This window comes from Callospermophilus lateralis, chromosome 2 (assembly GCF_048772815.1).
Source record: "Callospermophilus lateralis isolate mCalLat2 chromosome 2, mCalLat2.hap1, whole genome shotgun sequence".
NCBI classification, from domain to species: domain Eukaryota; kingdom Metazoa; phylum Chordata; class Mammalia; order Rodentia; family Sciuridae; genus Callospermophilus; species Callospermophilus lateralis.
Window position 1 is genome coordinate 157,512,071 of NC_135306.1, and position 19,436 is coordinate 157,531,506.

Here is a 19,436-nt window from a genome sequence, read left to right on the forward strand (position 1 = left end):
AGGAGAATGATGAGGTAACTGTTTATCTGGTACTTGACTATTCTCCAGGAATAGTAAATAGGACAGTGAATAGGACAAAGTATGAAATGTTCCAGATTTTGCACCAGTTAAATTATTCCCTCTAAAAAATTCACACTATAAGTAATGTGATGCAAGTAACACAGAAATTAGACATAATTCACTAATAATATTGTGTTCCCACAATAAAAAAATTTAAAAATCATGTCTTGTTTATAAACACTTTGAGGACACTTTGACCTACAAAGAAAAATTCAAAAGAGAATCTAAAATAGTGGTTATGAGTAAAAATAATACTTAATATTGCCACATGAGAATCCAGAAAATGTATGCATCATTGCACAAGTCTATGTAAAAGATATATGTAAAAAATACCAAGAGAGGGGCTAGGGTTTTAACTCAGTGGTAGAGCACTTGCCTGGCAGACATGCGGCACTAGGTATGATTCTCAGCACCACATATAAATAAAATAAAGATTCATCAAATATATATATACAGTTTTAGATTATTCCTGTGTGGTAGAGATAATGAAGTAGAACCCATTTGAGCCTGAATACATACTTCATTTTCTTACCAACTCTTTAAAAAAAAATCTTTAAAGAAATATAAATCACATACACTATTTGTTGGACTCTTAAGGCTATAACTGTTAGTGAATCGCAGTGAGCCTTCAGGTCAGTCTGAACTGGCTACCGACATTCAGGGAAGTAACTCTAAAATAGCAATTAAAATATATAAACAAGGGCAGGGTGTAGAGCACAATGATTGAGTCCATGCTTAGCATATGCAAGGCCTTGGGATGGATCTCAACCAACACACACACACACACACACACACACACACACACACACACATGTACACGTGTATGTGTACCATTCGTTCTATCAGAATGACATTGCGGAATTGATCACATCAAAATAAAAGCATCAATACATAGAAACCTATAGAATTAGATATTTATTGAAGTATCATCTTAATCACAATACTCTGATAATAACTTAAATGCCTATAATAGAGAAGGACAAGACAGACTGTTGTATCAAGTGCTATGGAAACTTTATCTATGAAAAACAAATAACAACACCACAGTAGTAAAAGAGAAGAATCTCCTGATACATTTTTTAAACTCAAGGAGTTCAACAATGTGAACTATTACAAAAAAAATGTAAGGTTATCAACATTTACAAAATTCAAACGTAGTTCTCTTTAGTAATGAGCAAATATCATACAGCTTCTGAACAAGTATGACTGTGTGTAAAACCACCGCTCTCTGACATAATTTCACCAAAGCCCTTTTCATCTCATTGTTTCCCAGGCTGTAGATAAGGGGATAAGCCAATGATATCAGTTTCTTGGTAGCTGGTGAGTAGCTAGATTTGGGTTGTAAATAAGTCACACTGGCTGTGCCATAGAGGAGGGTGACTGACGTGATATGAGAGGCACAGGTGGAAAAGGCCTTCTGCCTCCCAGTTGTTGATGGCATCTTCAGGATGGCAAAGAGAATTCGAAGGTAAGACAAGAGTATCAACAAGAAAGGAAGCAATATAATCAAAATGGTGCCTGTGAAGGCATAGATTTCAAACAAGGAGGTATCTGCACATACAAGTTCCAGCACTGGGGGAGTCTCACAGAACAGATGATTGATTTCATTGGGACCACAAAAGGGAAAAGTAAATACTCATGTGGTCTGCAGAGTAGCCACCATGATCCCAGAGACCCATGAGAACATGACTAATTTCAAAAACACCCTCTTATTCATAATAATGGGGTAGGTCAGAAGGTCAGAGGATAGCAGATGGCAGCAAATCAGTCATAAGCCACTGCCCCGAGGAGAAAACACTCGGTTCCACCAAAAAGAAGAATGAAATACATCTGTGCAAACAGCCCACATAAGAAATTGTAGTTCTCTCAAAGGACAGGACCACCAACATTTCAGGCATGATGGTTGCACTGAAACTCACTTCGACTACAGATCAATTCTGCAGGAACAGGTACATGGGGATATGAAGAGTCTGCTCCAGCAAGATGGCGCCTATGATGGTGGCATTTCCCATCAGGGTCACCAGATAAATAACCAGGAAAACCCCAAAGATCTTGTCTTGGAGAAGCCCAAGAGGATGAATTCAACCACAGAGCTTTGATTTTGTCTTTTCATTGCAGTACTGGAGCCCTATATTGTTTCTGCAGACATAATCAAAGAATAAAGTCATGGTCCAATAACTGAGAGAAGCAATCTGCATTCACCATGGAAATTCTGGCATAGGATGAAAAGAGGAACCCATCTTCCAAAACTTACATTGAAACATTTGATGAATGGGAAAATACAAAGATTAATAATATTAGTAAATCTTATCAAACATAAAAGTAAAAATAAAAAATTCTTAGATATTTGATCTTAAAAATGCAAAATTCTATCAAGATTCTATTGTTAGTTGTACACTATGCAGTTTTAAAGTAAACATACCCTAAAGAAATATACGTATTTTCTAACACTGGTTCTAATCTCATATTACCACACGTCTCTCATTTCCTCAATATTTGTAAATATAACAATGAAGACTACAGAAAATAAAGCAGATAAATGGAAAAAGCTAATGCCAACTTTTGATAATAATTCAGGAATAGTGAATTTTATGTAAATTTACTTAAATATTCTTTATATTCAAGAATACTAGAACTTTGTGTGACATTGAAGGGTGACAACGTTCCACAGGATACTCAGAGAGGGTTGTATTTTAAATGCACCTGTCTCAGGTAACACCTCTAGACTATGTGAATTGGTTTGGGGCTTATTAACTTCTTATTAATGTCTGGCTAATTCTGTTGGAATTTATTGGGATATAAAATTTTTAGCCCCAGAGATCCAAGACTCATCCTTGTGACCATGATGATGTAAGGACAAGCCCACTTTTTGGTCATTCTGGAGCTGCAATTTCAAAGTTTCCACTCTCTCCCACTCTTTCTTCTCTTTCCTTTCCCAGTCTCCTCATCAAGCACCATGGATTCATTAATTATTCAACAAGCTCTGATGGATCTACCATTTTCTAGACTCTGAAATATAAGGAATTTGGTGCAGACACAATCTCAACAGAAACCTAAGCACACTACCTAAAATAACCTTGACCCTCATGAGTAAGCTACATAAAATAGAACCCATTATTCCCCCAACTCTCTACTCTACCCCTTACATATTGCTGTGTATTTTTCATTTTTATCAATTGACATTACATATACATTTATACAAATATCATCCCTACAACAGTATAATCCCTGAGGCAAAGATTTGGTTTGCATTTTAGTATCTACACAATGCCTCCAACAATCCCCAGCTCATTACTCACGTTAAATCAATAATTTTAAAGAAATAAATGGAATATATTAGGAAAATTAGACTCTAAAGAATATTCTCAAAAGCAAAGTGAAGCCAGTACAGAACACAATTGGAAAACAAATAGCAAGTAATAACAAGGGCTTTAGACAATTTAAATGAGGGAACGATTACATGTGGATGGGGAACTGGAGAGGACAACCACAGTCACAGGATGCTGTGGGTGGAAGGGGCAGTGGGTGGGAAAAAGACACAGGGCAGGACACGTTCAAGTCAAAGGTCCCTGATGGCAATGGGACTAGAATGGAGCCCACTGTGTCTTCTATGATGTTCTGAAAACTAGGGGATATTCAGCAGGAAGATGAGGAAGCCAGCAGGACAGAGTATCCCAGCGAGCTGACGGTATATGGTGTCTTCAGTGCAGCTCTATAGGGCATGAGCGACAGCAGAAGGCAAATTGCTTTATTCCTGAGTTGGACCATAGTCATATTATCAAAAGTCTGTATAAACCATGACAGTTATTTGTCTTTTAACAGCAAAAACTCTCTTAAAATTAGTAAAATACACTGTGTAGGACCAAATAATCAAAACTCATTTCTAATGGCAAAATACAAATACTAATAATAATCATCATCATAAGCAAAATGTGTACTCAGTTGCAAATATTAGGATTGGATGGGTTCTAAAATGTAAAAATTTAGAGTAGTATTTTAAAACAAAGGAAAAATTTGTAAACTGATCTAAATTATGTTTGGAATAAAATTATATTTAATAACATAGTAAAATATGGGTAACAAAACCTAATTGCACAATTCAATATACTTACTAGAAAGAATTTTAACTGTTACCACACAAAAAAACATAAACCTCTGAGGTTATAGAAATGCCTATTAAGTTTAGCAGATGAATAAAGATTGTGTGGATGTATTGGTATTACACAGTGTATATCATGAATATGTGGAATTTCTATGTGTCGACTACAAACAAAACATAACTAATAAAGAGCAGCAACAAAACTGTGATGTGGTCACAATTGACCACAAATGCTGCTCCCTCTTTTCATTTGCTCATTACTTTATACAAAGTTTTTATGACTGTTGTTATGAGCTGCACTTTTCTTTTGAAACAAACAAAAAAGTAACTGAAGCATCAAACCAGAAAGTCGCCTTCAAATATTTCAGCCATGCCCACTCATTCCTGAACACTGAGACAGAAATATCACCAGCCTTCATTGAGAACTCTCAGTTAAAAAACCACTAACAGACACATGAGCAGAAGCTGCACTGTCTTAGCTATTGACTCTGACTCTGTCACTTGCATGCTACTTTATCTTCACTCTCACCACTGGTCAAAAGGCACCTGTTAATAAGTGCAATTTAGTGATTGAGTGCACTGATTTTTTTACCTCCCATGACATAGAATCATGCGCCCCAGAGAATCCCTCCAGAGAGAACTTGGAATGCTTCCCACAGACCTTCTCATATTTTGTAGGAGAGCTACAGAGACTTGAACCTGGTCCCTCAAGGAAGAAAGCTCAAGAGAACACACATGGAGTGCCAGTCCTCCATGTGTCCACAGGGATTGAAGGCCTTGTACACATGAGACTCAACACCAATGTGACATCTCCTAGTAGGAGTTTTGTGAAATCAGAGGGTGAATGAATGTTGTAAACAGGGAAAGAAGGGAGGAGTTGGGGGAGGTGTGAGCAAATGTAGGTGGCAGGTGAAGATTCAGCTGGACAGAATGCACAATTTGGGCAATGGTGGGAATTAAGTAAAGGCAACAGGATTGAAGCCTCTGAGATTTAAGTCTGGATGCTCCTGAGCCCTGAACTTTCATATTTTCCAGAAGAAATACAGAGTCACTGACATTTTTGAGAAAAAGTGTCATTACAGTTTATTTCATACATAGAGCTTCTTAACTTAGAGTCAAAAGATCTAGACTTGGAGCACACCACTGAACTTCTCTGCTTCTATTACTTTCTATGTAAAAGAAAAGCATTATTATTAATCCCACAGGGTATATATGAGAATCAGGGACTCTTGGCTCAGCGTAAAGTGAACAGTGAAGGGGACATGATATCAATTGCAGAGTTCTCTAATCAGTATTTTCAGAGAAAATTGACTTTTTAATCAAGCATGAAGCTAGAGCTGGAAAAAAATCTAAGGCCTTGATGCATGGTATGAAAATGTTGATTGGATGCCCACAAATATTTTGTTTGCTAAGACATCTCTGACCATTCTGACATTGCAACAGTAACCAACCTCTTACAGTTAAGAGCAGGAAGACAATAGCATAGTTGTGTCATCAGGTATGCAGAAAATAGAAGGGTACTGCATTCATCTTATCTTCTTTATGCCAGGCCTATAAAAAGGGCTCCATCACAGCTTTGCACAGCTAGGGAAACACTGAGGGGGACTAAAGAACAAAGGAACTACACCCATAAAGACCTGCATGATCTGGTCAGCCTGTACCAAAAAGGACAGGGGGAAGTCATGGAACTGAATACGAGGGTGTGGATGAGGAGGTTGGTAATGCCACAAGATAATGGAGAGTTTATTGACTTGGTCCTACAAGAAAAGACAGGAAATTTGCCAGCCACAAGGCCAAGGGTTAAAACATACTGAGTGGATATAGAGTGTGAAGGTCCTGGCATCCCAGGTTAACATTCAACCATGTAGTAGAGACTCAGTTATTGATTTTAACCAGCCTCTCTCAGCAGCTACTCCCTTGCTGGCATGCTGCCCATAAGAACAAAGTGGTCATAGCAGCAGAGAAGAAGGTTATCCCTTGGCCCAAACTACAGGGTCACCATTTACCAAAACCCCTTCACTTCACTATCTCTTCAAAAATACATCACAGACTATTGAGTAGGCAGTATAGGACTACAACCATACACATACTTAGAACCATGCTAGAATTAATGTGATCTCATTTCACTTTGTAATTTTTTAAACACAAAATTATTCAATTCTGTATGAATGCAAATAACACCAGTGCATAATTTGAATGTTTATATCAATTTTATTATGTAATAAAGACTCAACAAAAATAAATTTGATCTAGTTTAACCATCATAAACCCAAAGAACAGTGAAGATAGTTCATGACTAGAAGCATGAATGATCTATCCCCAAATAACAGACACAAATATTCCACACATCCCTTAATGAAGCAGAATATGTATACCTAATCTTAAATAATATCACACAATTAATTTTATTCATATCATGTTTAAAGTAGTCATGATAATCTGAATATTGAAGATTCCATATGAATTAAACCAAGATTATGTTGAGAGTTAATCAGAATTTTCTTCACTAATTTCCCACTAGACATGATTGTTATAGTCTTAACGGTTCAATGTTTTCTTTTTCCTCACAATTGTGATGCACAATAAAATGCAGCCAAGATATTAAGTGCTGAAAAACACATGATCCCCATTTTTCCAATAAACCACTTATGGGGCAATGCAATTTTCCTCCGAATTTAACCCCATAGCATCTTCTTTGAAGAGTAAGTGATGTACAGTAATCAATAAACACACACACAGCTACCACCAAAATGCAAATTGCAACAGCCCAAACAATCATACAAGCCAAATTGGGATGTACAAGTGTATCATTAACAAAAGCTATCAAGTTATGAAAGCTGGAACAACAAATCAAGAAACAGAGAAAGAAATATATATGTATCTTTTTTTTACACAAAAGTTGATGCTCTTCTGAACTCACATGTGTGATTGCTTGTAAATTGAGGAGTCATCTAGAAACTGTGAACAACAACCCAACTTCCAACTCTAAGAGAATTCTCAAGCTGCCCCTCCATCTCAAGCTGCCACATCACCCATCATGGAAAGGTGAACTGGGCTACCTCAGGAATACAAGTTCCTCCCAAGAGGAGTTCAAGAAGTTTGAAAAAATTACTTGGTGAGTATATTACAGGAGGATCAAACATCAGAGGATCTCTAATACCCAGAACTTGCTCTTAACTCTGAGATATGGAAACTCCATGATAAACACATCATATTTCATGTCACAAGAAATGGAATATCTGCTTTACTTGGCCACACCAGTGTCCCAAGAGATACCCTGTATCTTTGCATGTGACTGTCAGACCTTTTTATGGAGACTCCCATGTCCAGAGGGCTGAATCAACACAGGGACACTCGGGAAGGCAGCTGAGGAAACAAACCCTGCCACCCACTAGCCCTCAGCTGTGAAGCACTGGAAGGGCTTCCTCCTGAGGACTGCTCTGTTACCGGTTCTCCTTGATTATTTCTGTGACTATGCCAGACCCTGATCTGCTGCAGTCTCTGGCTGGGCACAAATCATGAGCCTCCACACAGCTTGTAGATTCAAACAGCAATTCTTCATTCCCAATCTCACACCGGCCTTCTACAAACACGTTCTGGGGATATCCACGTTCTCTGCAGAAATCCACCACTCCACTGGGCTTCTGTCTCCCAAAAATACTGTCTGACCCTAAGAACTCAAGAGGAACTCAGGCAGCAGGATACGCCCTATTCTAAACGGGGAACACCCTAATCTCCTATTACCGGGAACACCCTAAACACGATCTGCCCTGGTCCTTGAGCAAGGTCACCTTACATACAATGTAGCTGCAAAATGTCCTATTTCCATGAGTCCTTCCACTAAAGAAACATGGGGGTATGCTGGCAAGGAAATTGTCATACCTATTTGGCTGATGGCTCCCAGCATCTCCCCCCTTCTGATTAATTAAACAACAAGTAATGTGGCTTAAGGACCGTGCCTGGTAGGTTGTCCAGTTCAACATATGGTTCTTACCCGTCATTGGAAAACTGACCTTTAGGCGTCAGCCTCCTGTCTTAGGTTGATACCACTGCAACTGGATCATACCCGTCACTGACTACCGGTCCAGCATACAGCCATACTTGTGGATAGGTCTATGCACCAGTGGGGGGGTGAGGTTCTTTGCCTCACCTCTGTTGGCCCCCAAATTTGGCCTTGGTGCCAGTGGGGGAGTGAGGTTAATGTGGCTTAAGGACCATGCCTGGTAGGTTGTCCAATTCAACATATGGTTCTTACCCTTCATCGGAAAACTGACCTTTAGGCGTCAGCCTCCTCTCTTAGGTTGATACCACTGCAATTGGATCATACCCATCACTGACTACCGGTCCAGCATATGAAGCTAACATCTTGACTCAGTCTGCTCTCTTCTTATTCATGGAGAAAGTATTTGATACGTACAAACTCTCTCTCAGGCACTGTGTTAGGCAGGTGGGACCCAGTGGTGGACAGATTCTTTTAGTCACTGTTATCAGTGACTTCACTGTCTACTTATCAAATGAAACTTCCAGCATTACACAGATCACATTTAAATGCTTGAGAAAGACTCAAGATATAAGTGTCCTACAAGGACCAGAGGGAGTGTTTTGATCTACAAACTGTACATGCTATTTAAAAAGGCACTTATAAATATAGGACTACAAATTCCACATCAAAACTTACGTGCTGTTTCTTTCTTCTACTGTTCTCCTCCATTTCCCACTGTTAAGGATGGGTGGGGACAGGTAAAACTCTAGATGTGAGGAAAGTGGTCTGCAATCAGAATGAATTTTTTTTTAAAAAGCAGGTTTTTGTGCCATAAATACTAACTATATACTAATAGTAAATTCAGGCTTACACCTGCACTTTATCCTGCTCGGCTAATGGGGCCTTCACCTTCCCCACCTTCTATCACATGGAAACTACCTCTGTTTATTATCCCAGCAACCATACAAGGTATATTTAGGGAAAAGAAAAGTGTATTCTGCTTCATATAATAAAATTAAGATAAAAGGGTATGGAGTAAGGTCCAGGTTTCAGAGATAACAGGAAATAGGTAGTTGAGAGCAGATCATGGAATACCACCTTCAGCAGATGACATTTTAAGGAGATCTGAAGAAACAGCAAGAATTATCCAGCTGAAACAGCAAAAACAAACATACCAGATAGCTAAAAAGGCATGACTTGACAGCTCCAGGCCAGACAGAGGTGACTCAATTCAAAGCAGAATTGTCATCAGAAAACATAAGCAAGTGTATGAGTGGACACTAAACACCAATGAAAATCTTTAAATGGAGAGTTATTACAGATTTACATTTTAAAGTTCACTTTCTTGTGTATGTCAACTTCAAAACCAGCAGAAAGTGATTTCAAGAACACATCTCAATAACTGGCATGAGATTCAAGTTAATGAAGGTTAGTTAACTAACCTTCAGAATTGGAGGAAAATTCAAGTTAATGTTAAATTAGTTAATGGTTGGTATTAAGAGTAGAAACATAAAATAAGTCCTTCTGTCAAATTTATATAGAAGAAGAGACAAGTAAGCCCATATAGCTTCACTCATTGTATTCCTTTTTTAAAAAACTCATCTGATTCTTGACACAATTGCCGAAAACCTATGTTGAAGAAATGATAAGCCTTTATAAAAAATGGTGCTTGAAAAACAATATCCACATGTAAAAGGTTCAATCTGGATCCCTCTTTCTCACCCTACATAAATCAATTCAAATTGGATCAATGACCTAGGAATAAGACCAGAAGTCACGCAACTGCTAGAAGAGGGCATAGGAGAGACTCTAACCTATAGGTGCAGGCAACAAGGACTCCTAGAGCTCAGGAAGTAATGCCACGATGCAAGAAAAGGAATGACACCAAACTAAAAAGTTACACAACAAAGGAAACAACAGCAGGAAAAGAAACCTTCAGAATGGGAGGAAAAAATCTTTGCCAACTCTCCTGACAAAGGATTAATATCCAGACTATGCAAAGAACTCAAGAGACTCAACACCATTCAAACAAGTAACCAATTCAGTAAGTGGGCAAATGAACCTAACAGACACTCCTCCAGAGAAGAATAAATGGCAATTGTATGAAAAGTGTTCAATATCTTTACACATAAGGGAAATGCAAATCAAAGCTATGCTGAGATTCCATCTCAACAGAAATAACAATGTTTGCAAAGATGTGAGGAAAAGGAACTGTTATCCACTGTTGGTGGGAAAAGTAAATTAGTACAGGCACTATGGAAATCAGTATGGAGGTTCCTCCAAAAACTAAACAGGTAACTACTGTAATATCCAGCTATACCACTTCTTGGTATCTATCCAAAAGAATTACAGACAGCATATTTTAGATACATGCCTTCCCATGTTTATAACAGCACAATTCACAATAGCAAAATTTAGAACCAGGCTAGGTGTCTATCAATAGATAACAGATAAAGAAAATGGGGTATATATACACAATGGAGTTTTTTTTAACCATCAGAAAGGAAGAAATTATCTCCTGACTGAAAGAGATCTTCCTGTTAGCTGTATTTTCCTCAAAGTATTGATTCACTCATAATATAAACATATTAATTCAGTATAGAGTGAAAAAAATGAAAAAAAGAATAAAGATTAAAATAAAATCATGTATTTTTAAGTTGTGCATTGTACTCAGATTTGGGCATTTGAATATTTTATTTCCTCAAAGGCAGTATTTGATCACTCTCTATATATAAACAATGAGGAAACTTTAGGTCACAAAAATACAATGAAAGAATTTGCTAATGTCAATCAAATGCCCTCATGAAAAGAACATTGGATAGCATTCAAATGTGATTCAAACTTGTGTGTATCTTCAGATAAAATTATTTTACTGCAAATCCAATTCATTTTATACCTCCAATTTTCACCTTTGGCAGAAGTACTGATAAACTTAAAAACAGTCTTTTAACAATGGAATAATCTTTTACACCTTTATTACCATTCCTGGAGCAGGAATTAAGAAACACTACTTCAGGGTAAAAGAATAATCTTAGAGAATAGTATGGTGTGTGTGAAAACACATGTGATACAGGTAAACAGGTACCTTACTATTCTCTGAGAATAGAAAAACATCAAAGAATGAAACTTCCACATTTTACACCTGTGAAAATATTACCCCTGAAAAGTTCACACCATAAGTCATATGATGTAAGGGCCATAGAAAATAGTAATAATTCATTAATCATATTATTTTCCCAAAATAAATTGTAAAAAATCATTTATTGTTCACAGATAAATTTGAGGGCAATTTGACCTATGAAGGAAAATTCAAAGTACTCCGAAATAATGATCATAAGTGAAAACAATACTTAATATTGCCACATGAGTATCCAGAAAATATATGCATCATTTTGTAAATATATGTAAAAAACACCAAGAGAAATATAATTTTGGTATATCCCACTGTGAGAAGTGAGTTCATTTGAGCTTCAAAATAGTAATTCATTTTCTGATTCATTGAAAAGATTTTCTATCCAGAAAAAAAATCACACACACTATTGATTGGTCTCTTGAGGCTACAGCTGTTACTGAATCTCAGTGAGCCTTCAGGTCAGTTTGAACTGGTTACAAGAATACAAGGAAGTAACTCTACAATAGCAATTAAAATATATTAAAAAGTGCAGGGCATGTGGCACAGTGATTGAGCACATGCTTAGCATATGCAAGGCCTTCTATAAGATTTCAACCAACACACACACACACACACACACACACACACACAAAGTGTAAATAACATTCATTCTAACAGAATGACTTTGAGGAAATGACCACATCAAAATAAAAGCATTGATACATAGAAACCTATTGAACTAGATATTTATTGAAGCATCATCTTAATCACATTAGTCTGATAATGACCTGGATGCTAATAATAGGGAAATGCATGACTAGACTGTTGTATCATGTGGTAAGGAAACTTAGTATCCCTTAAAAACAATGACAACACCATATATTAAAAGGGAAGAATCTCCTGATACATTTCAAACTCAAGGAATTCAACACTGTAAACATTAATATCAAGAAATGGAATCTGTTTTCATCATTTATTAAGTTCAAATAGAGTTTTCTTGAGGAATGAGCAAATCTCACATGGCTTCTCAACAAGAAAAACTGTGTAAAACCACCGCTCTCCACCATAATTTCACCAAAGCCCATTTCATCTCATTGTTTCGCAGGCTGTAGATTAGTGGATTCAGCAGGGGTGTGAGCAATGTGTAAACCAATGACAACACTTTCTTTGTTACTGGTGAGTAGCTGGATTTGGGCTGTAAATAAGTCATACTGGGTGTGCCATAGAAGAGGGTGACTGATGTGACATGAGAGGCACAGGGGGAAAAGGCCTTTTGCCTCCAGTTGTTGATGGTATCTTCAGGATGGCAAAGAGAATTCCAAGGTAAGACAAGAGTATCAACAAGAAAGGAACCAAAACAATCAAAATGGTGCCTGTGAAGGCATAGATTTCAAACAAGAAGGTATCTGCACATACCAGTTCCAGCACTGCTGGGGTTTCACAAGATATATGATTAATTTCATTGGAGTCACAAAAGGGAAAACTGAATACCCATGTGGTCTGCACAGTAGCCACCATGATCCCTGAGATCCATGAGAACATTACTAATTTCACAAACACCCTTTTGTTCATAATCATGGGGTAGGTCAGAGGATGGCAGATGGCAGTAAAACAGTCATAAGCCATTGCCCCCAGGAGAAAACACTCAGTCCCCCCCAAAAAGAAGAATGAAATACATCTGTGCAAAACAACCCACAAAAGAAATTGTAGTTTGGTCCGTGGTCAAGATCACTAGCATTTCAGGCATGATGGCCGCACTGAAACTCACTTCCACCACAGATAAATTCTGCAGGAACAGGTACATGGGGATGTGGAGGGTCTGGTCCAGCAAGATGGCAGCTATGATGATGGCATTTCCCATCAGGGTAACCAAATAAATTACCAAGAAAACACCAAAGATCTGCTCTTGGAGTTTAGGAGAATCAGAGAAGCCCAAGAGGATGAATTCAACCACAGAGCTTTGATTTTGTGTTTTCATTGCAGTACAAAAGCCCTATATTGTTTCTGTAGACATGATCAAAGAATAAAGTCACAGTCCAGAGGCTAGGAGTAGCAGCCTGCATTCAGCATGGAAATTCTGGCAGAGGATGAAAAGAGGAACCCATGTTCCAAAAACCTTACGTTGGAACACTTGGAGAATGGCAAAATACTAAGATTAACAATATTACTCAATCTGTCAAATATAAAGTAAAAGTGAACAATTCTTAAAAATCTGCTCTTAAAATTCAAAATGCTATGAAGTTTCTATCACAACTTGTATGCTATGTACTTTTTAGGTAAACATACCTTTAAAGTATATAAATATTTTCTAACACAAGTTCTAATCCCATATTACCACAGATATCCTTCTCTTTATTCAATTGTTGTAAATATAACAATGAAGACTACAGAAAATAAAATGTGATAAAGTAGACAAATAGGAAAAAGCTAATCCAAATTTTTTTACAGTAATTCATAAGAGTGAATTTTATGTAAATCTACTTAAATATTCATTGCATCAAGACAAATAGAACTTTGTGTGACATTGATGTTTGACAATATTCCACAGGAATACTCAGGGAGGGTTGTATTTTAAATGCACCTGTCTCAGGTAACACCTCTAGACCATGTAAATTGGTTTTGGGCTTATTAACTTCTTATTAATGTCTGGCCAAATCTATTGGGATTTACTGGGATGTGAAATTTTTAGCCCCAAAGATCCAAGACTCATCCTTGTGACCATTATGATTTAAGGACAAGCCCACTTTTTGGTCATTCTGAGGCTACAATTTCAAAGTTTCCACTCTTTCCCACTCTTTCTCTCTCTTTCCTTCTCCAGTCTCATCAAGCACCTCATGGACTCATTAATTATTCAACAAGCTCTGATGGACCTACCATTTTCTAAACTCTGCAATATAAGCAATTCAGTATAGACCAAATCTCAATAGAAACCTAAGCACACTACCTAAAATAACTATGATCTTCACCACTAAGCTACATAAAATAGTACCCCATTAAGCCCCCAAACTCTCTAGCTCTACAACCCTCACATATTGCCATGTATTTTTCCATTTTTATCAATTGACATTATATACACATTTATACAAATATCATTCCCACAACAGTATAATCCCTGAAGCAAAGCTTTTGTTTGCATTTTAGTATCTACACAATGCCCCCAACAATCCCCAGCTCATTACACATGTTAAAATAATAACTTTAAAGAAATAAATGGAATATATTAGGAAAATTAAACTCTAAAAAATAGTGTCTAAAAGCGAAGCCAGTACAGAGCACAATTGGAAAACAAATAGCAAGTAATAACAAGGGCTTTAGACAATTTAAATAAGAGAAAGATTACATGTGGATGGGGAGCTGGAGAGGACAACCACAGTCACTGGATGCTGTGGGTGGAAGGGCTGGTAAGTGGGAGGAAAAAAGGCACCGGGCAGGACACACTTGCTCAAGTCAGAGGTCCCTGATGGCAATGGGACTAGATGGAGCCCACTGTGTCTTCTGTGATGTTCTGAAAACCAGGGGATATTCAGCAGGGAGATGAGGAAGCCAGCAGGACAGAGAATCCCAGTGAGCTGACGGTATATGGTGTCTTCAGTGCAGCTCTGTAGGGCATGAGCGACAGCAGAAGGCAAATTGCTTCATTCCTGAGTTGGACCAGAGACATATTATCCAAAGCCTATATAAGCCATGATAATTATATGTTTTTTCAATAGCAAAAACTCTCTTAAAATTAAAAAATATACTGTGTAGGACAAAATAATCAAAACTCAATTCAAATGGCTATAATAATAAATAAATTAAATGTGTACTGAGTTCCACATGTTAGAAACTGGATAGGTTTTAAAATTTACAAATTTGGAGTATTATTTTAAAATAGAAAACATTTATAATGCTGATTAAAAGCATGTTTTGAATAAAATTATGTTTAAAAACCCAGTATGATAACTAGAGTTGACAACAGCTAACTGCACAAATCAAAAACTTGTTGAAGAGGATTTTAAGTGTTCCACACAAAGAAATGATAAACATCTGAGGTTATAGAAATGACAATTGCATTTATCTGATCATTAAGATTGTGTGCATACATTAGAATGGCACAGAATATATCATGAACATGTGCAATTACCATGTGTCAATTAGAAACAAAACCTATACTTCAAGAACAAAACAAAACTATGATACAGTCACAATTGACCACAAATGCTGCTCCCTCTTTTCATTTGCTCATTATTATATCCAAATTCTTCATGATTGCAAATATGAGATGTACTTTTTCTGAACAAAATAAAAAGGAAACTGACAAAACATCAAACTAAAACATCTGATTCAAATATTTCAGTCATGCCTACTGATCCCTGAGCACTGAGGCATGTCTTCAACAGCATCACCAGCTCTTACTGAGAACACTCAATGAAAAAAACCACTAACAGTCACACAAGCAGAAGCCACACTATCTTACCTATGGGCATTGACTGTGATGTTTACATGCTACCTTATCAGCACTCTCACCACTTATTAAAATACACCTGCTTGTAAATGCAATTTAGTGATTGAGTGCACTGATTTTTAACCTCCTATGACATAGAATCATGTGGCCCAGAGAATCCCTCTGGAGAGAACTTTGAATGCTTCCCACAGAACTTCTCATATTTTGTATGAGAGCCACAGAGACATGAACCTGGTCCCTCAGGGAAGAACGCTCAAGAGAACACACATGAAAATATTATCTTACTGAGAAGGAAAATGAAAAACATGGAATGCCAGTTCTCAATGTGTCCATGAGGACTAAAGGCCTTGTACACAGAGGCTCAAATCCAATGTGACATCTCCCAGTAGATTTTTGTGAAATCAGAGCATGAATGAATGTTGTAAACAGGGAAAGAAGGGAGGAGTCAGGGGAGTTGTGAGCAAAGGCAGGTGGCAGATGAAGAATTCAACTGGACAGAATGCACAGTTTGGGCAATGGTGGGAATTAAGTAAAGCAAGAAGATTGAAGCCTCTGAGATTTAAGTCTGGATGCTCCTGAGCCCTGAACTTGCATATTTTCCAGAAGAAATAGAGAGCCACTGATATTTTTGAGAGAAGGCATCATTACAGTTGATTTCATGCATAGAGCTTCTTGACTAGAGTAAAAAGATCTGGACTGGTTGATAGGACTTGGAGCACATCACTGAACATCTCTGCCTTCTTTACTTTCTATGTAAAGGGAAAACATTGTTATTATTCTCTCAATGTATACATGAGGACCAGGGACTCTGGGCTTGGTATAAAGTGGCTAGGGCATTGAAGAAAACCACATGCTGTGTTTCAGAAGAATACAGGGCTGGATGAACCTACAGACAACGTGCCTGGACCAATGTTCTCCTTTTGTATTTCTCCTCTCTGATTTCTAGGAGAAGCATACCTCTCAAGACTGTTCTCTCCTCCTTGGAGCAATAAGGCTACCAATAACGCTTAGAGATACATTCTCTTTAATCTGTGTCCAGTGAGAAACATAACACTAACCTAAGAGAATGGTTTTCATTTACAGAATCCAATCCAAGGACCCTTCCCAAGTCATTCACTATAGTCATTCTCCAGGAGAAGTGCCCGCTGGGTGTAGTGTGCTTTCCTTATTCACACCCCATACAATCCTACAGGGCCCCCTGATGGACCACCATGTTATATGTCCAGATGCCATTGACTGTATCACAGGTGTACACACTTTGTGTGCAGTCATAGTCATGTAGACAAACAATCATCATGTTTTTGCCTGTAGTTTACATTTCCTTGAAAAGTATGTGAATAAAATTTCAGACACATGTTGAGATAATAAAAAGTCATAATATTCATATTTATCTCTATTTCAAAGCTATTATATCATTGATACATAGTAGTACAAATATAGAGACCATACCCCAGTATACTCCAAGTCTAAGAAAGTAAATACATAGCAAAGGAATATATATGGGAAGATTAAACTACTATTATATTATTTAATAAATGATAATGAGACTAAACATGGGATAAAAAGAACACATTTTATATCCTTCAGAGTACATTTCATCACAAAATATAAATGGAAACTTTACAAAATCTGACTTCTTTTTTCCAAAAGAAAATCTCAATAAATTTCAAAATCTTATTAATAGAAATAGAATTCCTTGCAATCAAACTGAAAAAGAATAAAAAGAAATAATAAAAACTAGTCTTTCCACACCGCAGCATGCCTGCCACCTTCCCTGCCATTGGGGCTCAGTTTTCCTCCCAAGAGACAGGCAGCCATAAGCACTTGGGAGCTATTTTACCATTATGGATTGCTTTAGAGATACATCACAAGGTGACATAGACCATTCTTGCTTTGACAGTGACTTTGAAAAACTAAAGAAATATGAAAGTAAATTACTTTTGACAAGTAAAGTGATAACCCTGAAGAGAGAATAAATAAGGATATAGAAAAGAGAAATTTGAAATTTGGAATACAAAAAAAGAGAGAATATTATCTTACTGACAAGGAAAAAGAAAAAAAAAGCAAAAATTTCTCCAGATGAACACCTTGTAGAGAATAGTATTATGGAAACCATTTCTTCAGAATCCAAAAAACACATTATGTGATGCTGCAATAGGAACTAAAACACACTTGCCCATGCCAAATAGAATTCCAAAAACTGTAAAAGAAGGTGAGGAGAATTACTATACAGATGAACAGGAAAATAGTGATGATGGACACAAACATCATAAGAGGTCCAAGTCAGCTAAACCATCTAATAACTCCAAATACAAACATGAGTAAAAAGAATTTCAAGGTTAGTTCCTCTCCCTCTTTTTCTTTGTCTTTGCCTTTCTCCTCTTGAAGTCCAGACTGTTCAGATGATGTCTCTGATAAATTCTTTATCAACTCCAGATATCAGCCCTGTTCCATCTTTTGAGTTGAATACACCAAATGACCAAAAAGTCAAAGTTCAAAGGCAAGAAAATGGGAGTCAAGAGGCAGATGAAGATGTTGAGGTTTTAAAAAATGATTCAAGGTATTTGAAAGCAGCCAAGAAAGTGAAAGAAAAACATGGGCCTGCTGTTGTCCCAAAGTCATCAGTGTTCAATTGTGATTTAGACCACAATGTCTTACATGTCACAATGAACCTGAATCATCTTTTAAAATCTTTTCTGCAAATAAATAAAAAGGGACCACAAAAACTTCATTGTGATCAACCCTCAGTAGTATCTAAGAAAAACTACTCTTTCACAAGAGAAGAGGTGAGACAGATTGATCAGGAAAATCAGAGACTTTTGAAAGAACTGTCAATGCAGGCTGAAAAATCAGAAAGCAAAAGTACAATCCCCATTGATCATCCCTCTAAGTTATGTTATAGTGCTCTCAATACCAGAAGGAGCAACAAAAATTTGAAAGAGGAAATGTGGCTTTATTGAAAAAACTTGAAACTATGAAGCCAGCAATGGGTATGAAATACTCGAACAGCTAATGGACTACCATTGCAATATGGGATCATCTCCTCCTGAGTTCACCATCCTCCAGAAGACAAAGAATATGCACTTGGCCAATGCAGCCTATTAAGAGAAGTTTCCAGGACATCCAGTGCTAATAGTGGTCTCAGTTGTAAGACTGAGCAATTAGTTTTGGACACACCCAGTGGCCTATTGCTATGACTTAACCCCCAAAGTCTGCACTGCTTAGTTATAAAACATTATTACTTTAAACATCATTCATCTAATTTTTTTCTTTTTCTTATTTAAATTTATTCATTTACTTTAATTTGTTATATATGATAGCAGAGTGCATTTTGATTCATTGTACACATTTGCAGCACAACTTTTCATTTCTCTGGCTGTACATGATGTAGCGTGGCACTCTATGTGCAGTCATACATGTATATAGGGCAATGATGTTCATCCCATTTCACCATCTTTCCTGCTCCCATACCCTTTCCCCTTCCCTCCATATTCATACAATTTTTATTGACATATTTTTGTATATTACTATATTTAACTATGTTAATATCTAAAATACTTTTTTCCAGCAATTTAAACTATATAACAGTGAGTTAATTTATTGTTTTGATTCAATGCAAAATTGTTGTCAAAAAGACAATTTAATGAAAAAACAATGTATACTATGAGTGATTTTATATAAAATGTGTGTGGATTCATTAGAAAAATGGTAGTAATGCATGTTTATTTTCTCAGCATAG

General features: G+C 37.0%; 4 pseudogenes; 2 read left to right on the top strand and 2 right to left on the bottom strand.

Annotated features, from left to right (window-relative positions):
* Positions 1 to 1,192: 1,192 nt before the first annotated feature.
* On the bottom strand, positions 1,193 to 2,173 carry LOC143389394 (olfactory receptor 10A3-like; annotated as a pseudogene).
* Positions 2,174 to 12,280: 10,107 nt separating this feature from the next.
* Positions 12,281 to 13,231, bottom strand: LOC143389406 (olfactory receptor 10A3-like; annotated as a pseudogene).
* Positions 13,232 to 17,541: 4,310 nt separating this feature from the next.
* LOC143641114 (cilia- and flagella-associated protein 97 pseudogene) lies at positions 17,542 to 18,083 on the top strand (annotated as a pseudogene).
* Positions 18,084 to 18,102: 19 nt separating this feature from the next.
* Positions 18,103 to 18,894, top strand: LOC143641117 (cilia- and flagella-associated protein 97 pseudogene; annotated as a pseudogene).
* The last annotated feature ends 542 nt before the right edge of the window (positions 18,895 to 19,436 follow it).